Below are 11,979 nucleotides of genomic sequence, written 5' to 3'. Positions count from 1 at the left end.
CAACAACCTGACTCATGCACAACAACAACAACAACAACCTGACTCATACACAACAACAACAACCTGACTCATACACAACAACAACAACCGGACTCATACACAACAACATCCTGACTCATACACAACAACAACAACCTGACTCATACACAACAACAACAACAACCTGACTCATGCACAACAACAACAACAACAACCTGACTCATACACAACAACCTGACTCATGCACAACAACAACAACCTGACTCATGCACAACAACAACCTGACTCATACACAACAACAACAACCTGACTCATGCACAACAACAACAACAACAACCTGACTCATACACAACAACAACAACCTGACTCATGCACAACAACGACAACCTGACTCATGCACAACAACAACAACAACAACAACAACAACATCCTGACTCATACACAACAACAACAACCTGACTCATGCACAACAACAACAACCTGACTCATGCACAACAACAACCTGACTCATGCACAACAACAACAACAACAACCTGACTCATACACAACAACAACAACCTGACTCATACACAACAACAACAACCTGACTCATGCACAACAACAACAACCTGACTCATGCACAACAACAACCTGAGTCATACACAACAACAACAACCTGACTCATAAACAACAACAACAACCTGATTCATACACAACAACAACAACCTGACGCATACACAACAACAACAACAACAACCTGACTCATGCACAACAACAACAACAACCTGACTCATACACAACAACAACAACCTGACTCATGCACAACAACAACAACCTGACTCATGCACAACAACAACCTGAGTCATACACAACAACAACAACAACCTGACTCATAAACAACAACAACAACAACCTGATTCATACACACCAAGAACAACCTGACGCATACACAACAACAACAACCTGACTCATACACAACAACAACAACAACCTGACTCATAAACAACAACAACAACAACAACAACAACCACAAGCTGACTCATACACAACAGGTGATGGAATACAAGGCGTTCATCCCTGCCCTCCCACCTTAGTAATTATTTCACAATCGGGTTTGTACATCTTGCCGTCACCAAGACATTCCATAGTGACCCATCATTCCCTGCCAGTTTTTTTTAATGAAATCAATTATCATTACGTCAAATTGTGTTTTCAGATTTACGTTTTTTGTTGTTGTTGTTGTTCAACGGCTGCCCGCAAAGGGGCAGCCAAAATATCCACCGCATTCGTCACCGGGGCCTTAGCTTGCCGACTCCTGGGGCATTTGGTACCCCGGGCACGGCAGAGGGGACGGGTCAGGGGTCAGATGGTCCTGACGACCCCGTCAATGCTGCTGCTGCTGCTGCCCCTTCGCGAGTCTCGAGTGGACACCCTGCGGGCAGCGGGAAATCACCGAGCTGCCCGCATACGAAGAGCAGCAGCGTGGAACGGGCGAACAAAATTGGGACGAGGGAAGTGGGGGGGGGCGAGAGAGAGAGAGAGAGGATTACATGTCCGCCACACACGCAGCTGATAGCGATTGACTCCAATTTCAATGTATTTCCATTTCGCCTTCCAGCATCAAGTGGAGATGAGCTGCACACACGCTCGCCAGTGAGTGAGTGCGAGTTTGTGTGTGGGCGAGTGTGTGTGTGTGCGAGTGTGTGTGCGATTGTGTGTGTGCGAGTGTGTTTGTGTGCGAGTGTGTGTGTGTGTGTGTGCGAGTGTGTGTTTGTGCGTGTGCAAGTGTGTGTGTGTGTGTGTGCGAGTGTGTGTTTGTGTGTGTGCGAGTTTGTGTGTGTGCGAGTGTGTGCGAGTTTGTGTGTGCGTGTGTGTGCAATTGTGTGTGTGCGAGTGTGTGTGTGTGTGCGAGTGTGTGTGTGTGTGTGTGCGAGTTTGTGTGTGTGCGAGTGTGTGTGCGAGTGTGTGTGTGCGAGTGTGTGTGTGCGAGAGTGTGTGTGTGCGAGTGTGTGTGTGCGAGTGTGTGTGTGCGAGTGTGTGCTTGTGTGTGTGTGCGAGTGTGTGTGTATGTGCGAGTGTGTGTGTGTGCGAGTTTGTGTGTGTGCGAGTGTGTGTGTGTGCGAGTGTGTGTGTGTGCGAGTGTGAGTGTGTGTGCGAGTGTGAGTGTGCGAGTGTGTGTGTGCGAGTGTGTGTGTGCGAGTGTGTGTGTGCGAGAGTGTGTGTGTGCGAGTGTATGTGTGCGAGTGTGTGTGTGTGCGAGTGTGTGTGTGCTTGTGTGTGTGTGCGAGTGTGTGTGTGCGAGTGTGTGTGTGTGTGCGAGTTTGTGTGTGTGCGAGTGTGTGTGTGTGCGAGTGTATGTGTGTGCGATTGTGTGTGCGTGTGTGTGCGAGTTTGTGTGTGCGTGTGTGTGCAATTGTGTGTGTGGGAGTTTATGTGTGTGCGAGAGTGTGTGTGTGTGCGAGTGTGTGAGGTACTCGCTAACAGCACTTGCCCCTACAGTCTGTTAAGTCTATACAGGGGATCTTTGTCTTTGTGTATGCAGTGGGGAACGGTGGCACAGTGGTTAGCGCTACGCTGCGCTACGAACCCGGCCACCCGAGTTCGATTCCCGCTCACGGCCAACACCGGTGACGATTATCTGGACCGGCCCTGCGCTCAAAATGTCCCCTCCCCCAAATATATTGCTATAAAATAGATTTCTGTTTATGTGATTGTGGTTATGGTTGTACTTTATTGATCCCTAATCTCTGCCATTACATACAATGAAACAAGAAAAGGTAATAAAGAAAAAAAACAGAGGAATGTAATACAATACACTAGTAGACAATATTGTAAAAAATAAATAAAAAGTCCAATGTTTTAACATTTTAGGCCGGAGATGGCAGGAAATTCGTTTTCAAATTTAGATTTTTTCTGGGGGGGGGGGGGGAGGGACCTCCAGCCCCCCTGGAAGATTTGGTCCCCCCCAATGTTGACTCCATGGCTACGGCCTTGTCTTAGACCCCCCCATCACCACCCTCCTCTACGGCCCCCCCCCCCAATCCGGTTCAGCGTCGACTACAAGATCACACGTCACCGTGGTGCTAACCACCGTTGGCTACGTACGGCGCGAAAGAAGTTCAACATGCGTACAGTACATACGGTACCCAATGTCCGGTCATCAATTTAAATCTGCCGCTCTTACTCTCTGGCCTGCGGCTTGCCCGAAGCACCAAAGACGATATCCTCTTCATTTTCATAACCACGCGGTCGTATTGACTACAATTCTACAACGCTGCACAATTACGTGTTTTTTTGTGTGTGTGTGTAAGATCGCCTAAATATAAATGCGTCGTAAAAACCCACCACCGCACGATACGGCCAATTAGTGAGGTTTGTCACGTAGACAAAACGTGCCAATTAGTGACCGGGTGTGTCGGAGAGTAAACCCACAACACTGAAAACATGTGGGGAGGACAGCAAGCGGTGTGCGCTGCAGATGCACCTGAAGACGGAAGCTTGTGTTGCCTCCGAAACGTCGTAATTTTCATTTTTTTTTATTAACTTTAATTTCATTTTTTACCTACGTGACTTTACCTGAAAGAACTAAGAGTATGCTCCGTCTGTGTGGCATAGAGTGTTTCCCCCTCGCACGCTTGGTTTTCCTGCGGCTGCTCGGCTTTCCCACCTGCGTGTGAACGCTCATCAATTGACCGGTGACACTCCCAATATATATAGAGGACATGCAGAGCTTGGGAAATTGTTGGTAGCTCCGTGTTACTCAACGCGTGGCTGCTTCCTTCTCGCTTATCGTCAGTGGTTCCTCTTCCCCCTCCTCCTCCTCGCGCCCCTGAGTCTCTCTCTCTCTCTGTTTTAAACCACTATTGTTGTTGTTTTATCATGGGACCTCCTTTGCCAGTACCAAAATATACTAATAGGGTTTTTCCCCCTTTTTTTCTGGCAACAAAACGGACACCTTTTGCAAGGAATCATGCTTACATTAACCACAATTCTTGCAGTCAAATGCAAACAATACTATGATAATGTATGCATTGTCTTTGAAATTGATTGGTCCACACCAGAGACAGCTTTCTTTAGAGCCTAGTCTCATATGGTGTTCGACCAGATGACGCCAAAAGGCGCACAGTTCAAAGACAACGCACTGCCAGAGTAATGAGAGCTCGGGGTGAGCAGCTCCACTATTGTTGTTGTTATTATTCAGTAGGTCAGTTGTCAGTTTAACACGTAGGCTTTCGCGACCAATGTTATTCATAATCAACGTTTTTGGGTTTAGATCGCGTTATTTATAAATGTGTCGTAACCCTCCACCACCCGACACGGCCAATCAGCAAAAATGTGTCACGTTGACAAAAGACAAATAGTTCACTGCTTTAGCCCACCGGTGTGTTGAAGCCACAACATTTACAATTTGAGTACGACGTTTCGCTGGTAATTGCATCCAGCATCATCGGGCAATTCGCCAGAATGGTGAGGCTCTGCTGTGTCTCCCGTTCTTATATAGAGCAGCAGCAGGGTGACGTCATCAGTTGTTGTGACGATGTCGCTAATGCACATGACGAGCAGAGAAGAAAGAAACGACGAAATGTGCATCGGACAACCTCCGGGCTTGTCGCTTGCCCATGGATCGTGATGATGATGATGACGACGACGCCGTCACTCGTTCTCCCCAAGACCGACGAGCAGTCGATAGGTGGCAGTGCAGGCCGCGACAATGAAACGCCACGATCAGACATCGTCTCGGGGGTCTTCTCATGTCTCTCGCACGGCTTTTGATGGAGCAACACACAACTGCGATTCTACGTTCAGGGCGGGCATGCCTAGACAACTGCGTGTCGAGCAGCGGAGTGTGTCACCGTCGTTGCGATGTCTCCCTCTTCGCGTTTTTGCGGCAGATTGCGGATAACTGATGCACAAATGGAAAGCAACAAGACAAAACACAATATCTCCAGCGTGCGACTGTGGGCATCCAGAACAGGCCGTGCGACGTAGAACGATGCGATGCCCTAAACCAGCCCAAGCGTGGCTCATGGAAGTATGGACAACTCAAGGCCTCCATGGCAACTCACTCAAACCTTGCCACAGCTGCCATAGCCATGAGCTTCACGTGGCAATACATCACCTTCACGTTTTCTGCGCCTATCATATGTTGTTACACGTGTGTGCCGTGTTGAGAATCGGGATCTTTGTTGAGACCCGAGGGAATCCGATGAGCTATGAAGCTCTTTTTCACAGATGTCCTGCAAGTAACAACGACAACAACATCAACGACAAGATAGGATTGCCAAATAGAGAACAGGTAAGCAAGTCAGGAATAATAAATAAAAACATTTAAGAAAGTATGTACAGTACATATCAAAAATACATATCAACAATGCATTATCAACAATGCATTATCAACAATGCATTATCATAAATGCATAATCAACCATGCATATGAACACTACATTATCAACAACGCATTATCATCAATGCATTATAATCAACAATGCATGATGAACAATGCATTATCATCAATGCATTATCAACAATGCATTATCATCAATGCATGATCAACAATGCATTATCAACAATATATTATCCAAGAAAGTGCTCTTGAATAGTGTGGACATGTTTTGCAATTTTAGAAGACCTGCTTTAGCTCTTGGAATCATTGTGATCGTGAATGATAATAATACAACTTAATCGTTGGTTGAGAAAAAGGCCTAGTTTGGAATTGGTGCCCTTGGCAAAACATGGGGGGTATCTTGTTATAAAAGAGACATCTCAAAGGATCTGGTAACAAATTGAAATAAATCCGAAGGCAACACTGAAGGAATCTTCGTGTGTTGTCGTGGGAATTTAAGAATTGTTATTGCATCGCCCCGCCCCCCCACCTAGAGGAATTGAGTGTGTGTGTAAAGGGGTGTGCGTGTGTGAGCAAGTGTGTGTGTGTGTGTGCGTGTGTGTAAAGGTGTGTGCGTGCGTGAGCATGTGTGTGTGGGTGTGTGTGGATGAAGGTGTATGCGTGTGTGAGCATGTGTGTGTATGTGTGGGTGTGTGGGTGTATGTGAGTAAAGGTGTGTGCGTGTGTGAGCAAGTGTGTGTGTGTGTGCGTGTGTGTAAAGGTGTGTGCGTGCGTGAGCATGTGTGTGTGGGTGTGTGTGGATAAAGGTGTATGCGTGTGTGAGCATGTGTGTGTATGTGTGGGTGTGTGGGTGTATGTGAGTAAAGGTGTGTGCGTGTGTGAGCATGTGTGTGTGGGTGTGTGTGGGTAAAGGTGTATGCGTGTGTGAGCATGTGTGTGTATGTGTGGGTGTGGGTGTGTGGGTGTATGTGAGTAAAGGTGTGTGCGTGTGTGAGCATGTGTGTGTGGGTGTGTGTGGATAAAGGTGTATGCGTGTGTGAGCATGTGTGTGTATGTGTGGGTGTGTGAGTGCCCAGCCACCGCATGCCTAAACAGCTTTTGTTCGGCCGGATCGAGGGGGCTAAACGGGCGCGGTACGGGCTAGAGAAGAGATGGAGTGATGTGGTACAGGAGGACGTGGAGCTGAGTGGACTTGCCGATGACTGGTACCAGCGGTGTCAAGATCGGCCTCAGTGGAGGAGGCTCGTGAAGGACGCTACTGGGCAGTTGGAGGCAGTCGCCCTCCAACAACAACGGAGGGCGGAGGAGCGACGCTCACAACAACGAGCGGAGCGCCGGGTGGCTAAAGCACAGCAAGTTGGCACAGTAGGGGGCACAGGTGGTGCATCAGCCAGTCATCTCGGTCATCTCGGTCAGTCGACCCGTGGCACCTGGGTCTGCCCCGTGACCTCCTGCCAGCGGGCGTTCGACACTTCACGTGGCCTCAAGGTGCACATGGCCTGGCACAAGCGTCGTGGTGACGTCACCGCCACTTAGTGGCGAATGGCGGTTGTTGTTGTGTGTGAGTGTGTGTGGATAAAGGTGTATGCGTGTGTGAGCATGTGTGTGTATGTGTGGGTGTGTGTGTGTATGTGAGTAAAGGTGTGTGCGTGTGTGAGCATGTATGTGGGTGTGGGTGTGTGTGGATAAAGGTGTATGCGTGTGTGAGCATGTGTGTGTATGTGTGTGTGTGTGGGTGTATGTGAGTAAAGGTGTGTGCGTGCGTGAGCATGTGTGTGTATGTGTGTGGGTGTATGTGAGTAAAGGTGTGTGCGTGTGTGAGCATGTGTGTGTGTGTGTGTAAAGGTGTGTGCGTGTGTGAGCATGTGTGTGGGTGTGTGTGGAGTGGTAGTGTAGTGGTTAGCGCGCGGTGCTACAAACCCGGCGACCCAAGATCGATTCCCACTCGCGGCCAACACCAGTGACTATTATCTGAACCGGTCCTGGACCTCCCCTAGGTCGACTCAGCCTTAAATCGGTACCTGATGCGATGTGTAAATATCGCCACTCGGGAGACAAAGGCGGCCGGGCGTCGTGCCGGCCTTCATAGGTGTTCGCTAACGGCACTTGCCCCAACAGTCTGCTGAGGCTATACGGGGGATCTTTGTGTGTGCGTGCGTGTGTGAGTGAGTGCGTGCATGTGTGCGTGCGTGTGTGTGAGTGAGCGCGTATGTGAGTGAGTGCGTGTGTGCGTGCGTGTGTGCGTGCGTGTGTGCGTGTGTGTGTGTGAGCGCGTGTGTGAGTGAGCACGTGTGTGAGTGCGTGTGTGTGTGAGAGTGAGCGTGTGAGAGTGCGTGTGTGTGAGTGCGTGTGTGAGTGCGTGTGTGTGAGAGTGCGTGCGTGTGCGCGTTCGTTCGTTTATTTACGGCCTCTGCTTGAGATCGTGAATATAGCTTCTAGGAAAAGAACGCTTCGAAAATGACACTGGAGCAGAACGTCGTAATGTAATTGAACACCTTTTTATTGAACGAGTGTCGACACTGCATTGTGCCTGTATCTGCATCCCCTTTGCACCGGCTTCGTGTTGAACTCCACATCAGTGCACAGCCCTTTGCCGAACCTAAGACCGATCGTCTGGGAGAAAAACAACAACAGAGAGGTGGCTCCGAGGTCAGAGGTCAGAACGCTGAGCTGGCAAACGCTGAGATCCTGGGTTCGAGTGATAGGAATCGGCCGCTGCTGTACACGGTGATGATTAAACGCAGTGAGTTGATGGTCTCATCCCGGTCACCAACAACTCGCATAGAGACTCATAGACTCACACAGAGACCCATAGACTCACATAGAGACTCATAGACTCACATAAAGACCCATAAACTCGCATAGAGACCCATAGACTCACCTAGAGACTTATAGACTCACATAAAGACCCATAGACCCACACAGAGACCCATAGACTCACATAGAGACTCATAGACTCACAAAGAGACCCATAAACTCGCATAGAGACCCATAGACTCACCTAGATACTCATAGACTCACATAAAGACCCATAGACCCACATAGAGACCTATATACTCACATAGAGACTCATAGACTCACATAGTGACCCATAGACTCACATAAAGACCCATAGACTCACACAAAGAAACACAGACTCATACAGAGACCCATAGACTCACATAGTGACCCATAGACTCACATAGAGACCCATAGACTCACATAGTGACCCATAGACTCACATAAAGACCCATAGACTCACATAGAGACCCATAGACTCACAGAGTGACCCATAGACTCACATAGAGACCCATAGACTCACATATAAACTCATAGACTCACATAGTGATCCATAGACTCACATAAAGACCCATAGACTCACATAGAAACCCATAGACTGACACTGAGACCCATAGACTCACATAGCGACTCATAGACTCACATAGAGACCCATAGACTCACCTAGAGACTCATCGACTAACATTGAGACCCATAGACTCACATGGATACCCATAGACTCACGTAAAGACCCACAGACTCACATAAAGACCCATAGACACACGTAGAGACTCATCGACTAACATTGAGACCCATAGATTCCGATAGTGACCTATAGACTCACACAGATACCCATAGTCTCACATAAAAACCCATAGACTCACATGGAGACCCATAGACTCACATAAAAACCCATAGAAACACACAAAACTGAGTTGTGATCAACCAGCTTTTCAAGTGCAGTTGATGATCTCAACCTAGTCACCAAAAAAAAAAACCCGCTTCACATTTAATGTTGCTTCTGTTGCTTAAATGTGGCTACATCCGAGCGCCCTGAGAATGAACAAACTCAAGTCAATGTATATCGGGTTCTAGATTTGAAGCTTTCGTGACTGCAAGGATTCATATTCTTAGGTTTTTTCGGTAAAGTAACGTAGGTAAAAAATAAAAATTAATAAAACTAAAATGAAAATAAAATAAAAATTTCCTACGTGACTTTACCGAAAAAACCTAAGAATATGTATATCGGGTTGACCATCACGGGGCCGGGCGCGCTCGAAACAACGCGCGCAGGCAAGCGGCTTGTCCAGGCGGAGCCGAGCACGTTCCTGACGGCCAAAACCCAAACAAAACCCAAACAAAACCCAGAGGTACGGCGACATCACGCCACATCGGGGGCCCTCTCGTTCCCAGCGAGCGCGCGCCGGGTGACCCTAATTGGTCGGAGGGAGTGGGCACATTTGGATAATGACGGTGGCTCCCCGCAGCCTGACCAAACACGCAGACCCCGAGAGGTCCAGGCCGTGCTCGACAACGACGAAGAAGCGCTGACCGGCGCCTGGATGAAGATTGCGTCCACGCGAGAAGGTTTGGAGGGGTATTCTTAGGTTTTTTTCGGTAAAGTCACGTAGGTAAAACATTAAAATTAATGAAAGTAATTTTTTATTTTATTTTACTTTTATTAGTTTTAATGTTTTACCTACGTGACTTTACCGAAAAAAACCTAAGAATATGAATCCTTGCAGTCACGAAAGCTTCAAATCTAGAATTAATGTTTGGAGGGGGCCCAGCCCGGTGGTGGTGCAGCGGAGGTCAGGGGTCACCGAGGCCGAGACCTCCAGAGTTCAAATCCGCGATTCGCCTCCACCGCCACCACCCCCGAGGTCGCCACTCGTGATTTAGAGCGGGTTCACAGAGTGCAGCGGGGTAACGCGGCTCAGCCCCGTCACCTGCACGGAGACCCAGAGACTTGCATAGAGACCCAGAGACTTGCATAGAGACCCAGAGACTTGCATAGAGACCCAGAGACTTGCATAGAGATCCAGAGACTTGCATAGAGACCCAGAGACTTGCACGGAGACCCAGAGACTTGCATAGAGACCCAGAGACTTGCATAGAGATCCAGAGACTTGCATAGAGACCCAGAGACTTACATAGAGATCCATAGACTTGTATAGAGATCCATAGACTTGCATAGAGACCCATAGACTTACATAGAGACCCAGAGACTTGCATAGAGACCCAGAGACTTGCATAGAGATCCATAGACTTGCATAGAGACCCATTAATTTACATAGAGACGCATATACTTACACAGAGACTCATAGACTTACATAGAGACCCAGAGACTTGCATAGAGACACAGAGACTTACATAGAGATCCACAGACTTACATAGAGACCCAGAGACTTGCATAGAGATCCATAGACTTGCATAGAGACCCATTAATTTACATAGAGACGCATATACTTACACAAAGACTCATAGACTTACATAGAGACCCATATACTTGCATAGAGACCCATAGACTTACATAGAGACCAATAGACTTACACAGAAACCCATAGACTTAAATAAAGACCAATATATTTACACAGAGACGCATAGACTTACACAAAGACACATAGACTTGCACAGAGACTTACATAAAGACCCATAGATTTACACAGAGTCGCATAGACTTACACAGATAACCATAGACTTACACAGAGACGCATAGACCTACACAGAGACCCATAGACTTACATAGGGGAACCCATCGACTTACATACTGAGAACCATAGCCCTACATACGGAGACTCATAGACTTACATACGGACACCTGTAGACCCATCTACGTATAAACAGAGACCCATAGATTACATGGACATGTTTCCAAAGAGTGTTGATTGATTAAACAAAATACAACCCAGAAACGTTTAATCCACAGACCTGGACTCTATCGGAATGAATCTGAAACAGAAGACAATTTGCTCGTTTGAATCACTCAATTGTTTACGTGGGCTGAAGCCATCAACTCGCGACACCTGAAAATCAATTTCAATCAGGGCCGGGTGCAACCTCGGATCGAACTCAGGCGTTCTAACCAATGAGTGGGATACACTCCCCATTGTGTTCAGGATGCGCTGGGTCTGATGAAAATCGCTCTAAGATGTCACGCCATTGTGTGGCTCCCGTCCATCACTCCCTCCCCTTCTCCCTCCTCCCCCCTATCCCCTTCTCCCACCCCCTCTCCCCTCCCCTTCCCCTCCACCCTCCCTCCCCCCTCTCCCCTTCTCCCTCCCTCTCCCCCTCACCCCTTCTCCCTCTCCCTCCCCCTCCTCCCTCCCCCACCACCCCCTCCTGCTCCTCACCCTTCTCCCTTCCCCTCCTACACCCTCCCCCACACTCCCTCCCCCTCTCCCCCTCTCCCCCCTATCCCCTTCTCCCTCCCCCCTCTTCCCTTCCCCCTCCTCCCTCCCCCACCACCCCCTCCTTCTCCTCACCCTTCTCCCTCCCCCTCCTCCACCCTCCCCCACCACTCCCTCCCCCCTCCCCCACCACTCCCTCCCCCCTCTCCCCTTCTCACCGCGTCTCGGTGTAGGGAATCCGCCGCTCCAAGTCGCCACGGTATGCGCCGCTTTCGCGAGCCGACGATTCACTGGCGGAAGAAGGTAAGGAACAACAGGTTCCACGCTGCCCACCAGGGATTATTTGTCTGTCTGATTGTGTGTCGTGCATAAATAAATATATAATACAAACAGCTCTTTGATTGGTGGAGACCTACTGCTGGGTACGGAGAGGGGAGGAGCCTAAGGGAGGGGGGGTCAGCGGAGGGGACTGAGGGAGGGGGGGTCAGGGGAGGGGCCTAAAGGAGGGGGGGTCAGGGGAGGGGCCTGAGGGAGGGGGGGGGTAAGGGGAGGAGCCTAAGGGAGGGGGGG

General features: G+C 48.9%; 1 long non-coding RNA gene across 1 annotated transcript; it reads right to left on the bottom strand.

The window, feature by feature from the left end:
• Positions 1-7,781: 7,781 nt before the first annotated feature.
• Positions 7,782-11,724, bottom strand: LOC144739236 (uncharacterized). Its single transcript, XR_013589391.1, has 2 exons — positions 11,628-11,724; positions 7,782-7,915 (listed from the first exon to the last, which is right to left on the bottom strand). It is a non-coding gene; the product is annotated as an uncharacterized LOC144739236 (long non-coding RNA).
• Between the last annotated feature and the right edge of the window lie 255 nt (positions 11,725-11,979).

This window comes from Lampetra planeri, unplaced genomic scaffold (assembly GCF_965212315.1).
Source record: "Lampetra planeri unplaced genomic scaffold, kcLamPlan1.2.h2 scaffold_138, whole genome shotgun sequence".
Taxonomy (NCBI): domain Eukaryota; kingdom Metazoa; phylum Chordata; class Hyperoartia; order Petromyzontiformes; family Petromyzontidae; genus Lampetra; species Lampetra planeri.
The sequence above is the reverse complement of the archived record's forward strand: the minus strand, read 5'-3'. Positions and strand labels throughout refer to the sequence as shown.